This window comes from Gossypium hirsutum, chromosome D03 (genome assembly GCF_007990345.1).
Source record: "Gossypium hirsutum isolate 1008001.06 chromosome D03, Gossypium_hirsutum_v2.1, whole genome shotgun sequence".
NCBI lineage: Eukaryota > Viridiplantae > Streptophyta > Magnoliopsida > Malvales > Malvaceae > Gossypium > Gossypium hirsutum.
In genome coordinates, this window is record NC_053439.1 from 19,357,069 (window position 1) to 19,377,157 (window position 20,089).

Below are 20,089 nucleotides of genomic sequence, written 5' to 3' on the forward strand. Positions count from 1 at the left end.
TAAGTAAGTAGATGAAATGATTCATCGTTTTAAGAAAATGTTGATAATTATGTAAGTTAGTCTATGAGACCTTATTTGGTTATGAACGAAAGGTATATGTAATGTTTATAAATATACTCAATTGTGAGCTGAATGGTGTTCAATAGGTTTATACTAAGTTTAAATTATTGGTGTTGAATAGTGTTTAATCTATGTATGATAGTATTGAAGTGATAAGTTATGTTTCAAGTTTATACAAACTTACTAAGCATTCATTGCTTACGTAGTAATCTTCCTCTTACTTTACAGATTATCGGAAGCTTGACCGGTTTGGAAACTAGTCAGAGATCTATTACACTATCCAACGATTATATTGGTAGATTCTGATGTCTTCTTCAAGGTTATAATGGCATGTATAGGTGGATTTGCGTATAAATGATCTATTTATTGTTTTGGTATGTATAAGTGTCAATACGGTTAATGTACCTATGGTATCTTGGTGGTTGGTGTTAATATGATTAACTTGATGCATGGTTTTATGACCAAAGAGGTAAGTTTGGCATGTTTTGCAATATGGTTAATTAAGGTATGCTTGAACATGGAATTTAGTTAAGGGTGCTTGTATAAAAAATGACCAATTGGGTATATGTTGGTGTAGTTCAATGTGCTCAATTATGTTATAACTTGGTACAAAATTAAGCTAAATATATATGGATGAGTTGTCGTCAAATATGTATGAGTTTAGGTATATGTGTGTTCTAGATGCATGATAACAATAGTTCAAATGGTATGTTAGATTGACATGGTATAAGTTATGGATGCTATGTTTTAAAATTGTAGCAAGGTGACCAATTATGCATATGTATAGTTAAGTTGAATGCTTGCTTTTGAGGTGTCATATATGGCATATTTGTTAAAGGAAATTTAGTCATTTGAATTTGTCATATTATGTATGTTTTGGTGTGTTTTGATACCTTAGTCATATGTGCAAATGTCTTGTAAGGGTGTGCTTGAATTAGGTGAAAGAAATGCCTCGAATTTAGCCTATTTCTAGTCCACTTGGCCTACGACACGGCTGTGAGTCTTAGCCGTGTGTGACGCACTGCCATGCGACACGGGCGTGAGTCTTTACCTTGTGTGACACACGGCTATGCGACACGACTGTGTCTCCCCTGTAGGTATTAACAATTACATTTTGAAGGTTAGATGGCCTGGCACACGAGCGTATGGCTTGGCCGTGTGGTCCAAGTGAAAGAGTTACAAGGGCAGGGGCAACGACTGGGACACGGCCGTGTGACCCCTTTAGTTTCAATTTTTCCAACCTTTTCCTTAAGGTTTCATATGTTCCCAATTTAGTCTCGAATCATTTCTAAAGTGTTTCTAAGGCCTCAAGGGCTCGAATAGGGGCCGATATGCATGTGTTTGAATGAATTATGCTATGATTTATCTAATGTTTGGAAATGAATGTTTTAAGTTACAATTTTACTGTAATGCTCTGTAACCCTATTCTAGCGACAAATATGGGTCGAGGGTGTTACATTTAGTGGTATCAGAGATACGGTTTAGTCGATTCTTGAACTGAATGTAGCATGTACGGGTCTAGAAATACATGCCATTATATAACCTATGATAGTGTGATAACTCCTGACATGTTTCGAAATATGTTTTCATATAGAAATGACATCAAACCTAGCCGACTCTGATAAGTTGAAAGTAATGCGCAAGCCTCTATTCACAGAGTAGTGTTGAGTAGCACTAGGCCGATATCTGAGGGCAGAGAAGGAGAGGCTAAGGAAACCTTCTTCCATATGATGAATGAATGGTTTACCTAGTTTGTATGAATGAACCCGATGGCTCAACAACCTCCACTCCCACCCGTTCCCCAACTGGTTCCCATAGTTCCTCAGGGTTTGGAACCAATGCGAGTTAGTAAGCCACATCTTGATAAAATTCATAAATATGGGGTTGAAGAATTTATAGCTACAATTGAAGATGATCCAGAGAAAGTCGAGTTCTGGTTAGGAAACACGATCAGGGTTTTTGATGAATTGTTTTGTACACCGGTAGAGTGCGTAAAATGTGTTGTATCTTTGTTGAAAGACTCAACTTATCAATGGTGGAACAGTTTAGATTCAGTGGTGCCGAGAGAGCGTATAGATTGGGAATTCTTTCAAACTTAGTTCTGAAAGAAGTATATAAGTCAGAGATTTCTATACCAGGAACATAAAAATTTTCTCGGGCTTAAGCAAGGTTGAATAACAGTGTCTGAGTATACGAGGGAATTTGTTAGACTGGGCAAGTATGCCTGAGAGTGTATATCAATTGAAGTTGTCATGTGTAAACAGTTTGAAGACGGGTTAAATGAAGAAATAAAGCTATTAGTCGGGAAACTTGAATTGAATGAATTTATCGTTTTAGTTGACCGAGCACATAAAGCCGAAGAGTTTAGCAAAGAAAAGAGAAGCTGATTATGAAGCTAGAGATTCAAGAAAGAGATCAACTGGAAAGTCATACCAGTCATCATAAAAATCGTTTGATAGCTTTAGTGGAATATTCCAGTAGAGATAGAGGTAAACATCATGCGAGTCCAAAACCTCAGGCTACGTCTATAGCGAGTGTGGGTAGTGTCAGGGCAATTGGCCTAATTGCCAACAATGTAATAGATGGCACTTCGGTAAGTGCAGATTGACAAACAGGTCATGTTTTAGATATGGTTCATTCGAGCATTATCTCAGAGATAGCCCGGAGAGGTCAGAGAAAAAAGGCTCAAAATGTTCGATCGAGCAACATTATCGCAAGAGGTAGACCACCTGAAAACCTTGAAAATGCGAGCAATAGTTGTACTGGAACAAAAGACTCTACTGTGAGATGTGAGGCACGAGCACCGGCTAGAGCTTATGCAATCCATGCACGAGAGGAAGCTTTAATGCTAGATGTTATTATCGGTACATTTTCTATATTTGATACAGATGTAGCTGCTTTGATTGATCCGGGATCAACATATTCGTATGCATGTAATGATCTACTATCAAGTAAGAATTTGCCTGTTGAGTCCACTAAATTTGTGGTTCAAATAATGAACCCCCTAGGTCTGTATGTGCTAGTTGATAAGGTTTGTAAAAACTGTACTTTGATGATTCAAGGTTGTAACTTTCTGGCCAATTTGATGTTGCTTCCTTTTGATGATTTTGACATGATTTTGGATATGGATTGGTTGACTCTACATGATGTTGTTGTGAACTGTAGACGAAAGCTTATTATGTTAAACTTTTAGAAAGGTGAAAAGCATCAAGTTGAATCAAATAGACTGGATAGTATGTCTAATGTTATTTCGGCTACGTCAGCACAAAGATATGTTAGAAAAGGCTGTGATGTGTATCTTGCATATATATTTGATTCTAGAGTTTCTGAGTTGAATCTAGAATTGGTTCCTGTGGTATGTGAGTATCCAAATATATTTCCAGAGGAGTTACTTGGGATACCACTGATCAAACAGGTTGAGTTCACTATTGAGTTAGTACCGGGAACATCTCCGATATCGATAGCTCCTTATAGAATGACACCTATAGAGTTGAAAGAACTGAAAGCGTAGTTGCAGGAGTTGATAGATAGGAGTTTTGCTAGACTAGTTTTTATCCTTGGGGTGTACTAGTTCTATTCATTAATAAAAATGATAGATCTATAAGATTATGTATTGACTATCGACAGCTCAATAAAGTTAAGATCAAGAACAAGTATCCATTGTCGTGTCTTGACGATCTGTTTGATCAATTGAAAGGCGCAACAGTATTTTCAAAGATTGATCTTCGTTCTGGTTACTATCAGTTGTGAGTTAAAGATTCAAATGTCCCGAAAATTGAGCTTAGGACCAGGTATGGACATTATGAATTCCTTGTGATGTCGGTTGGTTTTACTAATTCGTATGCAGTATTTATATATTTAATGAAGAAAATTTTTAGACCGTATTTAGACAGATTCGTTGTGGTATTCATTGATGATATCTTGATTTATTCACAAGATGAGACAGAGCATGCTGAGCATTTGAGAATTGTCTTGCAAACTTTGCATGCAAAACAATTATTCGCTAAGTTTAGCAAATTTGAATATGGCTTCGAAAAGTCAAATTTCTAGGACATGTGTATCAGCCGAGGGCATTAGAGTTGATCTAAGAATAATTTCAACTGTTGTTGATTGGAAGCCTTCGAGAAATGTATCGGAGGTTAGAATTTTTCTAGGATTGGTTGGATATCATAGAAGGTTCGTTAAGGAATTTTCGATGATTGTTACACCAATAACGAGATTATTACAGAAAGATGTTAAGTTCGAGTGGTCTGAGAAATGTCAGCAAAGCTTCAATCAGTTGAAAGCATTATTAACCCAAGCACCGGTATTAGATAAGCCAGAGTTAGGTAAAGAATTCGTGATTTATAATGATGAATATTTAAATGGATTGGGTTGTGTTTTGATGCAATAAGACAAAATAATAGCATATGCTTCCAGACAGTTGAAATCGTATGAAAAGAATTATCTGACACATGATTTAGAGCTTGCAGCAATTGTTTTTTCTTAGAAGATTTTGCGGCACCATTTATACGGCAAAAAATGTCATATCTTTATAGAACATAAAAGCTTAAAGTATTTATTATCGCAGAAAGATTTGAATTTGAGACAGTGTAGATGGCTCGAGCTATTGAAAGACTACGATTTGATCATTGATTATCATTCGGGGTAAGGCAAATGTAGTTGCCTATGCTTTGAGTAGAAAGTCTCTATTTGCTTTGATAGCGTTGAATACGCGATTGACGTTGTCTGATGATGGTTCAATCTTAGTTGAATTGAAAGCTAGACCAATGTTTTTACAACAGATTTATGAAGCTCATAAATGCGATAATGTGTTGTTAGTTAAACAGAAACAGATCGAGTCAACAACTGATTCAGATTTTCAAGTTGGCTCCGATTATTGTTTATATTTTAAAGGAAAATTTTGCATTCTGGGAAATTCAGATCTCATTCAGAATATTTTGAAAGAATCTCATAATAATAACTTGTCTATTTATCTTGGTAGCAATAAGATGTTTAGTGTGTCAGCAAGTTAAAGCTGAACATTAGATACCTTTTGGTTTGTTGCAGCTAGTGATGATTCTGGAGTGGAAATGGGAGCACGTCACAATGGATTTTGTATCGAGATTTCCCTCGTCTCCGAGAAAGAAAGATGCAGTTTGGGTCATCATTGATCATTTGACGAAGTCTGCACCTTTATTCCAGTGCGTACGGATTACTCTCTTGAGAGATTAGCCGAGTTATATGTTACTGAGATTGTTAGATTGCATGGGTGCCAATTTCTATTAGTTCATATAGAGATTCACGATTTATGTCTCACTTCTAGAGCAAGTTGCATGAAGGTCTAAGTACCCGTTTACATTTTAGTACCGCGTTTCATCCTCAAACCGATGGTCAATTTGAGCGAGTGATTTAGATACTCTAAGACATGCTTCAATGTTGTGTTTTAGAGTTCAAAGTCAACTGGGAGAAATTTCTACTGTTATTTGAATTCGTGAACAATTGTTACCAATCGAGTATAAAAATGGCACTGTATGAAGCATTATATCATCGAATGTGCCAAACTCTATTGTATTGGACTAAGTTTAGTGAGAAAAAGCTTCACAGGTTTGATTTAGTACAAGAAACTAAAAAAAAGGTAATAGTGATTCGAAATAGTTTGAAAGCAGCTTCAGATTGACAGAAATCATACGTGGATTTAAAAAGAAAAGAAAATGAAATTCAAGTCGGCGATAAAGTGTTCTTGAAAGTCTCGCCCTGGAAGAGAGTCCTACGATTTGGTGTTAAAGGAAAGCTTAGTCCACATTTTATTGGGCCGCATGAGATCACTAAAAGAATTGAGCTAGTAACTTACCGATTAGCTTTGCCGTTAGAGTTAGAAAATATCCATAATGTGTTTCACATATCTTTGTTATGATGGTACCGATTAGATCCTTCACATGTTATCTCACCTTTTGATGTCGAGATTTAGCATGATATGTTGTATCGCGAAGAATCGTTAGAATTTTAGCTAGAGAGGTTAAAGAATTCAGAAATAAAAGCATAACTTTAGTGAAAGTCCTTTGGAAATGACACAGTTTAGAGGAAGCACTTGGGAACCGGAAGAAGCTATGAAAGTGCAATACGCAAAACTCTTTTCTGGTAAGATTTTTGGGGACGAAAATTCCTTTAGAGGGAGAGTTGAAAGAAACCATTTTCAATGAAATCAAAGTAGTGGTTTTGGGACCATAAATTTGATGTAAGAATATTTATTTTATTATTATTTTAATGCCTACAGAATATTAGCAAGGTCGTATAAAAATTTTATTAAGAAATTTTATCATTTGCATGTTTAATTTGGTGAAAAGGACTAAATTGTAAAACATGCAAAATTAGAATTCTATAAGTTAAAGGTACTAAATGGCTATGAAATTAAATGGTTAAGGGATTTTTATGGTAATTAGACCATTTTTAATTTGAGTGGACATTTATGGGCTTTAATTAAGTGAATTTGATGTTAAAAATAAAAGGTTAAATAAGTAATTAAATAAATATGTCTTAATTAAAATAAGTAAAAGGTTGTATCATCTTCAACCTTGATTTGTTTCATTGGTAATTAGGAGGGAAGCCATTTTTAGGGTTATTCCATTCGGCCATAGTCTACCCTTACATGTAAATGTAATTTTGTCCTGTTTTTAATTATTTCTATGTTTTTGAAGTTGTTGTAGCTTAATCTAGCTAGCCCAAGGACTAATTTGCAAAACTGTTAAAAGGTTAGGGTTTTGCCATGAATGTGTGCATGAGACTTTTTATGTTTGATGGAAGAAAATAAATCTTTGCTAATAAATAAACAACTTTTGGAAGTGATTTTTGTTGAAAATGTCAATTAGGGATTTATTTGTAAAATGTCTAAAAATACATGGTGAAATTGTGAAAAATGATTTGTATGAGTTTTTATATATCTATATTGAATTTGGCTAGCTTGGGTTAGGGATGAAATTGCATGAATTCCAATTTATGAGCTTGAGGACTAAATTGTAAAGAAATTAAAACAATAGGGGAAAAAGCATAATTTTGCAAAAATATGAGTGTTTGATTGAATTGAATAGAATGGATATTAAATAGATTGAATTTATTTATTTAGATCAAGATAAACCTTGTACGAATTTAGATCGGGGTAAAGATAAAGCTTTGAATTAGTCGATTGTCGAGGTAAGTTCGTGTAATTGTGTAATGTTTTAATGCTATCTTTTGAGCTATATGTAAATTGTGGATTGACATGTTAATAATTAATGTAAATCCAACGATGTTACAATAACTATCGAGCCCCGTTTGAACCTTAGGAATTTGTAAGATACAAATGACATGTCATTAGGGTTTCCATGTTTCGGGTGCTGGTCTTGAATGTCCTACCGATGATTGAGGTTCAGCATTTGTTGTGGATACTCCACAGCTCGTGTGAGTAGGCCCATTTCACAGCTCATGTGAGCAACGATGTAAAAGAAATGAAAGTTTATGATTATATGTTTAGCACACTTCGTGTAAGCTATCCCGTGTATCCAATAATATTCTAAACAGTTCAACGGGCATGAATTTGAAAGGAAATGGTAAGTGTTTAATATGAACCAAGACATGTATTTATAAAGCACATTGAAATGGTGAGATACATGAAAAGTATGTTATGTTGTGATAGATGATAAATCCAATTTAATCATGCTCAAGTATAATGGTTATCCGTGTTAAATTCATATGAATTATGTTAAAGTATGCTAACATGTGTTTGTATTGGTGCTTAGGCTTGTGCCAAGCTAATAGTTGGATTATACCATGTTTAATTTTAATGTTATGAAATGAAATGGTAAGTTATGTTTTATGTTATACGAACTTACTAACCATTATATGCTTACATATTTTTCTTTCACATGTTTTGTAGATAATTGGAAGCTCGTCGGAGACCTATCACACTATGCCATGGATATATCGGTAGCTTTTGATGTTTTGGCCATGGTTATAATGGCATGTATAGGAGGACTTGTATTAATGATCTAGTTGTTATGTTTGGCATGTATATATATGATATTATAGTTGATGAACTTTTGACATTTTTGTGCTTTGATGACTAATGTTGAAATGGTCAAGTGATGGTATATTTTGAATAAACAATTTGGTATGTTTAAGTGTGGTTTGGAATGTGGTTATTGTGGTATGAATTGGTATGGAAATAGGTAGTTATGTACAGTTGATTCATGAATAAGTATGTTTATGTTTAGGTTGATTTGATGATTTGTGATTGAGGTGCCTTTTGGCATATTGGCTTGAAAATGACCTATTTCTTATCCACACGGCCTAAGACACGGGCGTGTGTCTCAGCCATGCATGACACGTCGCCATGCAACATGGCCGTGTGTCCCCTATAGGTTTCAAAGGGTTGCAAGTCAAGCAATTACACGGCCTAGTACACGGGCGTGTAAGGCCATTTTGAGAGTTACACGGGCGTGTGCCTTTGCCGTGTGACCCAAGTCAGAGAGTTCCACAGGCATGGACACTTTCTGGGACACGACTGTGTGTCCCTACTTCGAATGTGCACACGGTCTGAGACATGGGTATGTGACCCCTGCAGTGTGAAACTTTCTATCATTTTCCATAAAGTTTTAAATATTTTCGATTTAGTCCCGAATTGTTTCTAAAGCCTCGAAGGTTTGAATAAGGGGTGATATGCATGATTTTGGATGAATTATGCTATGATTTATGAAATGTTTGAAATTGAATATTTTATGTTAAAATTTTATGGTAAAGCTTCGTAACCTTATTCTGTTGATGGATACGGGTTAGAGGTGTTACAGTTCTAATATCATAAGGTGGGCTTGAAAAGGCTCAAACGATCCAAAGAAAAATGGTGCCTATATCATTTTAGATTTTTATGTCCCCTATGAATTCGCCTCAGGAAAGTTACTAAGTCAATTCTAAAGATATAAACCTTCATGCATGTCTGATCTCAAGAGAAATTAAGTTTTCATGGCAAACATTACCTAAGACTAAGATCATAAAAACATTTCATTCTTCACGATAACATACAATCACTCATAAAAAAACATCATTCATACTTGTATACAAGCTATCTTATTAACAAGAATTTCTGTAAACATTCTTTTATTGAAACATACTTATGAAAGAAATGATTGAAACATACTTGAAAATTTTAAAATTTGAGCAATTTATTTACCTTCCCCCTTTAAAAAGAAGCAATGTCCTCATTGCAAGAAACAAGTAATGAATGAAAATTGAACACCAGGTAAGGTTGTAAAGAAAGAGAGGTGGGTCATTAAGATTGCTTAAATACCAAGTCTTTCCTAGTAACCTAATCCTAGACATGTTCATTCTTATTGCCACATCACTTAGTCTTTTTATTTCTATAGAAGTATTTATTCATGCTCGTTATATTTTATTTTGCAAAGATTAAATCCTAATTACTAAAGAAATAAATTCCTAAAGACCTAAAAAACAATTAAATAAATAACAAGACAATAATTCCCCCTTTTATTTTGATGACTCATTCCCCTTGCCTTCTTTAGTTCCATCTCCGCTTGCATCGTCAATATCTTCCGTCCATGTCTCAAAGATAGCATCTGGGAACTCAGGAAAAAGTGTTAGAGATATTCTTAAAATTATTTCGAATTGAATCATCCCTAATTTTCTCATATTTCCAGTAAGTTTATTGTTGATTGTGCATGAACTTGCACATATCCATCAAAATTGATAGCTCTGATTTCTTTGAAGTACTTGTAGGAGTCGGCATTGGAGTCGTAAATTTTGGTTCAACACTTAGCTTGACTGGTTCTTCTTCTAGCTCAACCCTTGGTTTAGAGTTTTCAGCTCCTTTAGTTGGTTGAGGACTATTTGGTTCCTTATCAGATTCTTCTTCTTCAGTGTCTGTAACTGAATCAGCTTCAGTTTCAGTTTTATTTGTTGACTCTTCAGTTTCTGGCTCAGTTGGTTCCTCTTGCTGGCCTTGGTTCAGCTCATGCACATTCTCTACTAACCTTTCAAGATCATGGCTTGTGATGCACCCTTGGACATACTGCCTCTTCAGATTTACTTATGTTTTAACACGGGCCCTTAAGTAAAGTGCAGTGATTAATGATGGGAAATAAGCACTTCCTGCCGTCTTTTTAGCACAATCGTGAATTTCCTTGAGGATAATTTTCCCAACATTAATGGACTTTTCTGTCAAAATTGCATATAACAAGAACATTCGTTCCATCGAGATGGTGGAACTACGTGAGATAGGCATAAAACTGTAGCGAACAAAATAAAACCATACCTTTGCTACTGGTTTTAAATATTCTCTTTGACAAGAATGGCTCCCATACTTTCTTATAATCCATTGGGATCCTAGATTTGTCACAACATCACGCACTTGTTGAAGAAAATCTCAATTGATATTTTTCATCATAGGGTACTACTCATCTTCCTCAACATCGGATAAATTAAACAAATCAGTGATGGACTTAGAAGTAAGATGTACCTTTTTGTTTCGAACGATGACTTCAGTAGCATCTTGCGTAGTCAAACTAGCATAGAATTCTTGAACTAGTTCATCATCAGGAAGTGAACGAGCATCACAGAATCACTCCCACTTAAGAGAATTGATTATTTTTCTAATCGGCACAGGGGCAACCATCACATCATTACTTTTCAGGTTAAAACATTTTTCTAGCATCAGAGTTTGATGCCTGAAGATTGAATCAAATCACTCTTTCACTTCTTCATCGATCAAAATTGGGTTTTCTAGAGTAGTTTTTGACGATCTAGTTCTTTTGCGAGATATGGTATTTTCCCAAAAATTTGGCAAAATTTCTGCTTGCAGATACAAAAGAGAAATCGGCAAAAGAGGGTGGATCTTGCTTCGGCAAACCTTGCAACGATGAAGGAGTTACAGTGGCGGCGACAACGTGGGTAGCAATGGTGGTATGCGGCAACGATAACGGCTGTGTGTGACAGTGACTTCCATGCTTGGAAATTCTCTTCTAGCGACACTAGGTAGTTTCAGCCAAAGAAAAGAAAAGGGCTAGATACTCCTTTCGGAATTTGAGGGTAGCATCACAAAAAGGGAGATTTTAAGGAATTTTAGGGTATAAGCAACTTACTTTGAGGGATATGAAAATTTAGTAGAATGGAGAGGGGTTTATATAGGGAAAAATTAGGGCAACATGTAGCAAAAATTTAGCTAAATTAAAGTTACCTGGGCAGCAAGTAATGGGTGTGACGGCAAGGGTTAAATTTTTCCCTCCTTTTCACTGACTTGGGCCTCAAACTTAGACTGTACCGTAAAAGAAAATTGGTTAGTACTTGGGCCAAACTTGACCCCCTTTATTAACAATAAATTTTAAAATTAAACAAAATAAATTAAACTAGAAAATAATAGTTTAAAACCTAATTAGAAGATTTCTTCTTAACAAATTACATTAAATTAACTCCCAAGAAAGGTTGGAGGGGTCACAGTGGTCCCACTTAAGTTCCTATCTCCTTAGACAGAATTAATTAAATGTACTTAATTTAAGAAAATAAATTCTAATTATTTATTTATTTACAAGAAGAGTTTATGAAAAATAAAGGGTCTGTTAATTTGAACGAAGATTCAACTCGCTCAACTTTACAATCCAGTAGTGTTTGAGACATTGACCATTAACTTTAAACGTACCTCCGTAATAGCTCCATAAAGATAAACTTGGTGGATGGTATAAGGTCCTTTCCATCAAGATTTCAGCTTCCCAAGAAATAACTTCAGCCTTGAATTAAACAACAAGACCTTCTGACCTTTTTTAAACTCGTGAGGTTGTATATGACTATCATGCCATCTCTTTGATCTTTCTTTACACATTTTGGCATTCTCATAGGAAAACAACCTCAATTCTTCCAACTCATCAAATTGTAGCATCCTTCTCTCACCGGCTTACTTAAGATCAAAATTTAACTGCTTCAAAGCCCAATGAGTTTTATTCTCTAATTCTAATGGTAAATGACATGCCTTTCCAAAGACTAACCGATAAGGAGTCATTCCTAACGAAGTTTTGAATGTTTTTGGATAGGCCCATAATCCATCATCGAGCCTTCGAGACCAATATTTTCTGTTAGGGCGTACTACCTTTTCAAGGATACCTTTGATTTCACGGTTCACTCTTTCAACTTGTCCATTAGATTGGGGGTGATAGGCAGTAGCAATCTTGTGCTTCACATCATATTTGTCATGCAACCACTTAAGCCATTTGTTCACAAAGTAAGAACCTTCATCACTAGTAATAGCTCTTGGTGTCCCAAATCGTGTAAACACTTGCTTATGTAGGAATCGAATGACTACTTTAGCATCATTTGTAGGGTATGCTTCAGCTTCAACCCACTTGGATACATAGTCCACAGCAACTAAGATGTATTTGTTCCCATATGAAGAAGGAAATGGGCCTCATAAGTCAATGCCCCATACGTTGAACAATTCAATCTCCAAAATGTTTGTCAAGGGCATCTCATTGCTCCTCGATATATTTCCGGTTCTTTGGCACTTATCATAGTTCTTCACATAAGCGTAAGCATGTTTAAATAGTGTAGGCCAAAAGAAACCTGCTTGCAAAATCTTTGTTGCACTATGTGAACCACCAAAGTGTCTCCCACTTGGAGATGAATGGCAGTGATATAAGATTTCAGCAATCTCACTTTCAGCTACACACTTTCAGATTATATTATTTGCACACTGTTTATAAAAAAATAGATCTTCCCAAAAATAATACCGACTATCATGAAGGAAATTCTTCCTTTGTTGGTATGTTATTTCTCGAGGAATTATTCCACATGCAAGATAATTTAAAAAATGAGCAAACCAGGGTATTTCATGAATTTAACTTACCTAAAAAAAGTGTTCATCTGGGAAATTCTCGTTCATAGGCACAGTAGACTAGGTTACCTTATCTTGCTCCAACCTCGACAGATGATCAGCTACTTGATTTTTGACGCCTTTTCTGTCTTGGATCTCAAGGTAAAATTCTTGGAGTAAAAGTATCCAACGAATTAGCCTTAGTATTACATCTTTCTTCGTAAGCAAGTATTTAATAGCCTCATGGTCAGTAAATACTATAACTTTGGTACCTATAAGATACGAACGAAATTTTTAAAAAGCAAAAACTATAGCAAATAGTTCCTTTCCAGTTACCGTATAATTGAGTTGGGCTTCCATCAAGGTTCTACTTGCATAGTAAATGGGGTGGAATACTTTATTTCTTCTTTGACCCATCACAGCTCCAACAACATAATCACTTGCATCACACATCAACTCAAAAGGTGAGTTCCAATCAGGTGTAACGATTATTGGGGCTGTAATCAACTGATTCTTTAGACCTTCAAAAACTTCCAAACATGCTTTGTTGAAATTGAACACTGTATCTTTCTTTAACAACAAGCACAAAGGCTTAGAAATTTTTGAGAAATCCTTGATAAACCTTTGGTGAAAACCAGCATGGCCTAAGAAACTTCTGACTCCTTTCACAATACTTGGGGCCGGTAATCTTTCAATTATGTCCACCATTGCTTTGTCAACTTCAATTCCTTTCTTTGAGATCTTGTAACCTAAGACAATTCCTTCATTGACCATAAAATGACATTTTTCCCAATTAATGACAAGATTCTTCTATTCGCATATCTTCAGTACCTTAGCCAAATTACTCAAACAGATATCATAAGTGTTACCAAAAATAGAAAAATCATCCATGAAAACCTCGACGAAATTTTTGACCATATCAGTAAATGTTGCCATCATGCATCGTTGAAAAGTTGCAAGTGCATTGCATAAATGAAAAGGCATTCGCCTAAAAGAAAACATACCATACGGACAAGTAAAGGTTGTTTTATGTTGTTCCTTCAGGGCTACAACTATTTGGTTATATCCCGAATAGCCATCTAAAAAACAATAGAATTTATTACCTGCCAGTCGATCTAACATCTGAATCATAAAAGGCAACGAAAAATGGTCCTTCCGAGTGGCTTTGTTCAGCTTTCTGTAATCAATACAGATTCTCCAACCGGTAATAGTTCTTGTTAGAATTAACTCGTTACGCTCATTTTCAACAATCATGATTCCACCTTTCTTTGGTACACACTGCACCGGACTTACCCACGAACAATCTAAAATAGGATAGATGATTCTTGCATCAAACCATTTGATCACTTCCTTTCTCACAACTTCTTTCATCATAGGATTGAGCCTACTTTGCCCATCAATTTGAGCTCTTTCACCTTATTCTAAAATGATTTTATGCATGAAAAAAAAGGCTTATACTTCGAATATCAGCTATGGTCCAACCAATTGCTTTCTTAAATTTCTTTAGAACAGCAATTAATAGCTCCTTTAATCTTTTGTCAGTTCCGCTGAAATAATTACAAGGAAAGTAGAACAATCAACTAAATACACATATTTCAAATGGGATGGAAGTACATTTAGTTCGAGTTTAGGTGGTTCTTCGATTGACAACTTGGGTTGCACAAATTCTCTGACATCCAACTCCAACTGTTCAAACCATGTGGACTAAATATAATTTCTCGGATTGGCTTTCATCAAAGCCATGTCTTCTTCACCTTCTTCATCCTCCAAGGGTCAAGATCTAAAGCTTTCTCCAATGGATCTTCTTAAAAATTTCTTTCCAAAGAAACCAAGGTTTCTTTCTCTTCTATAACTAAACACTCCTTTGCCAGATCGGGAAATTTCATTGAATGTTAAAGGTTACCTGATCGTCTTGAACTTGCATGGTGAGTTTACCTTTCTACACATCAATTAACATTCTTCGCGTGGCTAGGAAAGGTCTCCCAAGGATAATTGGTACTTCCTTATCTGCTTCAAAATCTAAAATAATGAAATCAGCAGGAAAAATAAATTTATCGACTCTTACCAAAACATCCTCGATCTTTCCTTTAGGATATGATAAATATCGATCCGCTAGCTGAAGCGTCACAGTTGTAGGTCTTACTTCACCTATCCCTAACATCTAAAATAGACTTAGGCATTAAGTTGATACTCGCTCCTAAGTCACACAAAGCTTTACCACAGTAAGATTCACCAATGTTACAGGGTATAGTAAAGCTTTCTGGGTCTTTCAATTTCGATGGCAGTTTATTCTTCAAGAACGCACTGTACTCCTTTGTCAAAGCAATAGTCTCATACCCACTCAGTCGTTTTTTCAGGGACAGTATATCCTTCATAAACTTCACATAATTTGGCATTTGTTCTAAAGCCTCCACCAACAGAATATTGATGTGCAACTGCTTCAGAACATCCAAAAACTTCTTGAATTGCACCTCCTGTTTCTACTTGTGTTGCTGCAATCTTTACAGATATTGAGGTGATGGAACTTTCAGTTGAACCAGACAACTTTTCTAAGTAGGTAAACAGCATCCAAAGAAGATGTTAAAATATTTGTATTCACTAGGTAAGGGTTTACCTTGTTAGACTTTACAGATTCTGATTCCTTTGGTGTAGGAACTTCAACATTTGGTTGACTCTTCTCAGTGGGCTTATCTTTGACATCAATCAATCGGGCTTCTAGAATTTTACCACTTCGCAATGTCACTGCCTTGATATGTTCTTTACCCAAATTTCTTGGATTCTCAGTATCGCTCGACAGGGTTCCTTGTGGTCTATTACGTAACTCCGTAGCTAACTGACCCATTTGGTTTTCCAAATTTTTCAGTGTTGCTGCTTGGCTTTGGATCAAAGCGTCATTCTTTGCCATGTATGCTTTCAACAAGTTCTCCAAACTATTTGATGCCTGAACTTGAGGTGGTTTCAGAGCTTGTTGATTAAACCCTTGAGATTGGTTGGGTCTTTGCTATAATAAGTTGTTGTTCGATCCATTTCCTTGGTTGCTCCAAGATAATTTCGGATGATTACGCCATGAAGGATTGTAGAAGTTGGACTGGGGTTCTTGTCCACTCTTATTTTGGTATTGGTTCCCCACATAGTACACTAACTCGGGATTTGATGGACAATTCTCAAAAGAATAACCTTTCCCACAGTACACACAGGAAACTACTTGAAACGGACTTGGTGGCTGAGCTGCAAAATTATTAGTACTATTAGCGGTTAACTGTTTTAATATAGAGAAAATAGACGATACCTGAGCCGATAATGAAGTGAGAGAGTCAACTTCATGAACTTTGGCTACTCGTCTTCCTGAAGTTGTTTGATTTGTTGGCCATTGATAGTTATTACTCACGATCCTCTCGATGATCTTATAAGCCTCATTTTAAGACTTAGACAAAATTGCACCATTCGTGGAAGCATCTACCATCAATCTTGTATGTGCATTGAGACCGATATAGAATGTCTCCAACTGGATACAATGAGGAATCCCATGATGAGGACACTTACGAAGTAACTCCTTGAATCGCTCCCAAGCCTCATACAAAGGCTCATTATCTAGTTGTTGGAAAGTTGTGATCTCGTTCCTCAACTTAGCATTTTTGCTAGGTGGGAAATAGTTAACCAAAAATCTCTCTGCTAATTCTTGTCATGTAGATATGGAACTTGGTGGCAATGAATTGAGCCATGCTCGTGCTCGATCTCGCAACGAGTATGGAAACAACTTCAACCTCAGTGCGTCTTCAGTCACATCGGCTATCTTTAATGAATCACTCACCTCCATAAACAATCGAAGGTGGAGATGTGGATCTTTCGTGGGCATGACACTAAATTGGCCCACCATTTGTAGCATTTGAAACATAACTGGTTTCAATTCAAACTGGGTTGCCTCAATATCTGGTCTTCTAATTCCTAGGTTTAACTCGTTAAAAAATGGCACAGCATATTGTCTGATGCATCGATCCCTATCATCGACAATGAGGATGGGATTTCGTACATAATTGGCTTCATTACCTTGGTCTTGATTCTGATTTCCAAGGTCCATCTCGACTTGTCTTTGAGCTGTTCGTTCACGTCTTCTTTGTCTGAAAGTTCACTCAATTTTAGGGTCTACAAGGAGTAAATCGATAATTCGATCTATGCTCATAAAAACCTGAACAGAAAATCAAAAAAATAAAAAGAATAAGTTAGTAATGTTAGAAATAAATCAATTTGAAAATTTTCACTAAAAAATGACTATGGCAATAGTTGACAATCCCCGGCAATGGCGACAAAAACTTGTAACACTTGGGTTTCTACAAGTGTGCACAGTCGTGATCATGTAACAAGTAAGTATCGATTTATTGTCTCCACAAGGATTGTATATGTGCTAAGTCACTTAATTTGTAAAATTATATTAACAATTTGAAAAATAAAAACAAAACATAGTTGAGAAGTGGTATAAACTAGATGTAATGATCCCTAATGTAAATTATCCTAATATGAAGACTATATGAATGAAATAGATTTTAGAAAAAATTAACACAATTTGCAACAATTATAACATAAATAAACTAGGATAATTACTTTAATTAAACTTAATTTATTATCATCTTGCTTAATAATATTCGGAAAAACATTCCATGGCAACTCGATCTTTCATGAGTTTGGAAACCAAATTAGGTTCTTTCGGAATCCTTTACTTAGTAAATACGCATTTTACTGATCCTTATTTACTAAGGGTTTCTTAGCATTCGTGTGAGGTAACAGGGACATGTTAGGTTTGAAACAATTTAATCACACAAATCTAAAAACTATGCAGATAACAGAGCCTGGTTAGGGTTGTTATGCAACCTAAAATTTAATCGGGTTAGGATCTAAATTGAGCATGCACATTTCAATTATGCATCCATTAGTCGTCGTCTAGTTAGGGTCGCTCAGCTAATTCAAGTACGTATGAACAAAATACAGACTTGATTTTAATTGAAAACATGATCGATTGAGGCACAAACATTATAAGCATGAATCAAATAAATATTATTTAATCAAAATTATCATCCTAGCTTAAATAAAATTAAGTTATCATTGTTGTAAACAACAAAAAAGAACACATAGCAAACATCTATATATTAAATTAAAGAAAAGAAAGATTAAACCCAATTCAGAGTGGCTGTCACCCAAGACTCTGACTGACAAGGCTCATTCATTTATTTGCGTTGCTCCTTTGCTGATGGTTCTCCAAGGTGGCCGACCAAGGGCTCGTTAAGAGGCTAATTTGCTAAAATTCTTATGCAAGGATGATGATAGGCGTGAGAGCTATGAGAGTTGAGAGAGAGGATGAGAGATGAGAGGGATGATGAGATGAGGGATGAGGGATGATTTAAAAAATGAGAAATGAGCTCTTATTTATAGGTAAGGCAAGAGAGCTAGTTTGCTAAAATTAGGAGTGTCCATCCTTTGAAACCTCCTCCAAGAGTGGCCGGAAATGAATTGAGAAAATGTGGTTGATTTTTCCTTCAGTTTTGGTTAATTTGAATTCCACAACAACTCATGACTAAGACTCGGTCTCCAGCAAATCTTCAGGTAAATCTTTGATTTCTTTAACTCTTCAAGGGCCTTATGTAATTAAACCAAAAATTGGTTTATAATTAGCCATGTGCAGCTGAAAATTGGGTTGACTTGGTCCCCACTTTGGACGGTTTTGCAATTAGAAGAAAACTCTCAGACTTGTCAAAAATAGCAGATAGTTTAGAGGACCAAATGAATTAATTTAACCACTTTAATTAATCAATTTACTTAATTAATTATACCCAATTTTATTAATAAAATATTTAAAATGAATTATTAAAATATAACATTATATTTTATTATTCAATTTAATCATGCATGACCCACTTCATAGCTTAAAAATATAATATGCTTAAATTAATATAAAATAAGCCATTTTATGTATTAAAATATATATAATAAACATAAAATCACATTTTAATAATTTCTATGTCCTAATTTCATCTTTTCACTTATTTCATTAATTTATTAAACAATTACTTGGTTTTAACAACAATTTTAAGTAAAAAGGTGATGAATTATATAGGAAAATCTTATAGATTTTTTCTGTTTACAACTATATCGGTATATTTTGATGTTTTGAGTCACAATGGCATGTATAGGTGAATTGTGTTTGATGAAATGGTCATTATGTTTGGCTTGTAAATGTGGTGTTTTGGTTGATGAACTTTTGGTATTTTAAATGCTTTGATGGTTGATGTTGAAATGGTCAAGTGAAGTTATGTTTTGAATGGCTCTTTTGGTATGCTTGAATGTGATTTTGGTATGTGGCCAATGTGGTAAGATTTGGTATGGAATTGGTTACAAATGTTTGGTTCATGAATTGCTAAATTATGTTTATGTTTAGGTAGATTTGATGCTATGTGATTGAGGTGTCTTTTCGTATATTGGTTGTATGGATATATACCTTGTTAATTAGCTTTATTATGCATGTTTTACATATATTTTGTAGCTTGAAATCATGTGCAAATGCCTTATAGGTGTAAGCATGATTTGGGTGAAAGAAATGGCTTTAAAATTGTAACACCTGTTACCCGTATTAGATGCTGGAATAGGGCACGAGGCATTGCTAGAACACATACACTTGTATACGTATTAAATCGAGTTACAAAATTCCATCCAAATTAAAAAATTTTAAATTATCAACGTGCTTTTATAATTCCTTACAACATATCCTCGAAATATTATTGTCGAAACCATTTTGAAAAATCAAACATTTAGTTATCGACTTATTAAAAATGAAAATTGGAGTCGCCACCAATCATTTATTGAGGTGTGATCAAATCACCTAGAAAATAATTTTAGGTCTGCGAATTTTGAGAAAACAGGTTCGGGAGTCAGTTACACACGAGGAAGGGTTAGCACCCTCGTGGCGCCCAAAATTGGTACCGAATTGATTATTTACTGTCTTAGTGTCGAGAATTTGAAAAGATTTTAAAATACGATCCTTTCTTTTTTTATTAATGTTAATTTTATAAAAGATGTGTGGATAAATCTATGCGAATACCAAAGACCTCCTTGTCTCAGAGTAATGAAATGACACACCCAATACATTAGGGCACGACATTTTAGTCCTCGAGAATAAGTTTGTCTTTTGATTTTCAAACTCGTGTGGTGAAGTTTAAA

The 20,089-nt window shown here is 35.2% G+C and overlaps 1 non-coding gene across 1 annotated transcript; it reads left to right on the plus strand.

The window, feature by feature from the left end:
• The first annotated feature begins 16,404 nt into the window (after positions 1 to 16,404).
• Positions 16,405 to 16,511, plus strand: LOC121215844 (small nucleolar RNA R71). The gene has a single exon (XR_005911815.1). It is a non-coding gene; the product is annotated as a small nucleolar RNA R71 (small nucleolar RNA).
• The last annotated feature ends 3,578 nt before the right edge of the window (positions 16,512 to 20,089 follow it).